The sequence below is a fragment of the Propithecus coquereli genome, unplaced genomic scaffold (genome assembly GCF_000956105.1).
Source record: "Propithecus coquereli isolate 6110/MARCELLA unplaced genomic scaffold, Pcoq_1.0 Scaffold16, whole genome shotgun sequence".
NCBI classification, from domain to species: domain Eukaryota; kingdom Metazoa; phylum Chordata; class Mammalia; order Primates; family Indriidae; genus Propithecus; species Propithecus coquereli.
Window position 1 is genome coordinate 2,904,757 of NW_012140524.1, and position 4,004 is coordinate 2,908,760.

Sequence of the window (4,004 nt, forward strand, 5' to 3'; positions counted from 1 at the left end):
GGGGGGGGCAAGGGCAACATACGTAACCTAAACATCTGTACCCCCATAATATGCTGAAATAAAAAAAATAGCATTTATTTCTTTTTTCACTAATATAGAATAAAAATTTCTATCTATTACAAACAGAAATTTCCCTCTATAAGAAACAGAAATTGTAAGTATGAAGGAAGAAAATAAATTTCAATATTTGCAGGAAAATTTCAGACTTTAGCATGCCATTTTAAGAATATAGCCTGCGGAGTCAAACTGCCCAGTTTCAAAAGATGACTTCACCTTGTGCGACCTTGTGTATTTGGTGCTTGAGTTCTTGGAACCTCAGTTTGTTTCCTTTAAAATGGAAATAATATTTATATGATAGAGTTGTATGTACATTAATTGAAGTAATCCACGTAAACTGCTTAGCACTATACCTGGCACACTAAGAAAGAAAGAATTGAGCAAGAGAATGCAGAGGAAAAAGGAGAAAATTCTTTTTCCTTTTTTGGTAGAGGCAGATGAAAAAGAACAGGACATGTTTCCACGCAGTAATAAAACAAAGTACATTGGGATGGAAAGTTTTGAGAGAAAATTTCACAGATCTCCGAAAAAAAAAAAAAAAGGACAGAAGAATAAAACCTGGGGAAAAAAAAGCAAAGAAATTCCCCAGTGGCCTGAGCCTGTTTATGTTGGTGGTAATGAGCCAATCACAAGTGGGTGGCTCTTTGCTAGCTATTCGTCTGCTTTCCAAAATGTGTTTAAAATTTGAAAACTTTTTGATGTCTGCTTTTTAAAAAATAATGCTTTTAATAATTTAATTAATTCTTTACTATACACCTACCTGTAAGATAGGTTTCTTAGGATTGCTATAACAGTCTAATGAAATAATGTACCTAATACATAAAATATATGTGAAGTATGAGATGCTTCACCATCACTATGTAAAGGAGGAATATGATATGAAAAGATAGATAATCCACAGCATTTAACAGACACGAAAAATTTGTGCTACTAGAAGGGTCAACAGTAGGATATGATGAACAAAAGGGAGGTTATTTTGATACATTTGCAGCAAGTGGGAAAGACCGTTTAGTGGTATACAGTTCAATGATATTCTTTTCCCCTCTTCAGTGAAGCAGAGTTTATAGTCGATTTCCACTTCTCTCATTTGTTTCCCTCCTTTCAACTGAACGCTATTCTTTAATCAGCAGCTGTCACAACGCTAACTGGCTTGCAGCCTGAGCTACTCCAAACACAGCCTGCACCGCCTTGCCGGGGTCTGCAGGAAATCTTCAGGCCTGTTAGGACACAGACGATCCCTTGTAAGTCACTCTGGCTGCTCCTGCGCCCAGCTGCATGCCAATTAGTGTGCAGGCTGCGCTTTCTCTGCAATCACTGGGACCTCGCTCCTATTTTAGGGACCTCTCAGGAACCACGTGGTGAGAAACCGAATGATGCTGATGCCCAGTGTTTGTTATCAACTTGGACCTCAGATGTTCTTGGCATAATCTACCTGAACCCTTAGAAGATTATTTTCAGGTTAGGAGATTTAAAAAACCCCAATATTTCATAAGGCAAGGGAGCAACTTGTTTTATACTGTGATTTAGAAGGGGCGATAACATAGGATTCTTGAAAGAAAACCAGGTTTCTATGAATTCCAAATACTCCATCAGCACTATGTGGTTCTGTTATCTCAACCTTGCCAGAACCGCTCTGCATTATCCTTCATGCTATAATACCAAACATTTCAATGCTTTGCTCTAGGATGTTTGTGTCATTGGTTTAACTCAAGCTGCAAACTGCAAATAGCACTATATTTCTAACTATAATGAAGTGAGTGTTACCAAAAGTTCGGCACTTGTCCCTGAGGCTGCATCAGAAGAACGAGGACAAGTGGTTTGAGGAGAAGGAAAGAGGAGTTTATTATTATAATTTGCCGGCAAATGAGGAGTATGGCAGACTCATGCCTTAAAGTACCACAGTCCTATCTATGAGAGGAAATACAAAGCTGTTAAAAGGATTTTTCAGCTTGGGGCTATTGCTGTTTAACTATAGTTGATGGCTGTGATCCACCCCACCTCCGGGGAAGACAATCTCAGTGACCTCTGCCCCGACAATTCCATTGAGCCATCTCCTGTTGTACAAAGAACAGTGGGCACTCCCTACCTCTCTGATTAGTGCACCAGGGATGCAGATTTTCATTTCCAAAAGAGTGTGTTCGGGGGGGAGGAGTTTTAAAGAGATAACTCGTAAAACATTTTACCCTTTCCCAGGCTGTTCCTTTTGTTACATGAGGAGGACTGAGTTGTTAGAGCAGATGTGGGAAATGTTCAGAGATTTGGGACCTGAAGGCAGGACTTTAAAGAGCTGCTGACATTCCTCATGCATTTGGCAAGATGCTCCCAGAGTCACTTTACAAAGCAGGCCCGCATCAGCCGGCTCATCTCTGGGAGGATCTTCATGAGAGGACACTGCTCTTCTGCTCTCTAACATAACACAGACTTCCCTGCAAACGCACCTGATGTGGAAGAAAGTCCCCCAAAATAACCAGCCTGATCATTTCAGACCATTCATCGAACAACAGGTGGAACCACCACCAATACTATTGCAGTGCACATGCAAACCATTTCTTACATAAGAACACTGGCAAAAATATTCAGGTGTCCAGAGATATTAACACCTCAGGACAAAACTTTAACATCTTCCCAGCTTTGGTGAGAACAATTCTTTTTCCAACCCTATTTTCTCCTGTTAGCAATAGACCCTCTTCAAGCCCCCAAACTTTAATGGGGATCACAACAATAGGTCGTGCTAGCAGGTGTGAAGCAGGATGTTTTCCTCATTCAGATACTCAGGGAGAACAGAAAACCCCTGGAAATGTTCCTCTCCCTGCCTTGCCTGAGGATTGGTGCCGTTCAGGTGTCATTCGGACTCTGTTTCCGCTACCTACCCCCGTTAGCCATTTCTTCCCCTTTTAAAGAAGTGAACACTGCTCACACATCCTAAGTTTAACAATGACCCCCTACCCTGGGGGGAAATAACCTCCCAAAGTGCCAGATAAATGTATGATTCAAAATATTGGTGCTGTCTGGCCAAAGTAGAGTAGCAGGGACCAGATGTATCTTCCACCTAAAACAATCCCTCAAAAGACAAAATACATGAAAGAACAGTTTTCAAGACACTGGACATCAGGCACTGAAGGGTACTGATCTCTGAGAGCTGAGAAACAAACCAGGTGAGCCCTACGATGGCCCCAGCTTACAGGCTTGGGAGAGTTTCTAGGCTGCGGTGCAGGGAGGCAGAACTGACTGAGGTGGATTCCCTGGGTTGAGGAGATCAAGCTAACAGTCCAGGGAGATCAAGGCAGCTAGAGTTTATAGGGCAGGGTACTAGAGAAGAGACAGCTGCACAGAGGGAGAAAAAATTCCGAGGATCTGCAGAGGGTCCCCTGTGGGAATTCAGCATGAGAGTGTAAGGAAACGACCCAGGAAAAAACCATCAAAAGATTAAGAGGGAACAGAGACTGGTGCTCACACATGGCTGGAAATAATGCCTGTTCCTACCAACCAGACTGGAAAAACTCAACAGTGCACGGGCCACTGGGTAAAGTACTCAGGAAGATCTTGCCTCAGTAGTGAAGAATCATTAGCCTTAGACTGGGCACTGTTCCAGAACTGCCTAACAAATCATAAAAGTAAGATCCCCCAAACTGCAAACTCTTCCAAGTAACTTAACTGCGTAGTTAAACAAAGCTCAAGAAAATCTATAGGAATACAGAAATTTCCATTATCCAATAAGGTGACATTCACAATTTCTGGCATCCAATCAAAGACAACCAGGCATGCAAAAGACGAGAACACTCAGCCCGTCATGCAGAAAATAATCACGCAGTTGAAACCAGCCTAAGACTGACCCACATGTAAGAATCAGCAGAGAAGTTTATTGAAACAGTTATTATCTATCAAAAGCTTATACGAGAATATTCCTAGCAGCTTTATTCATAATAGCTAAAAACTGAAAACAATTT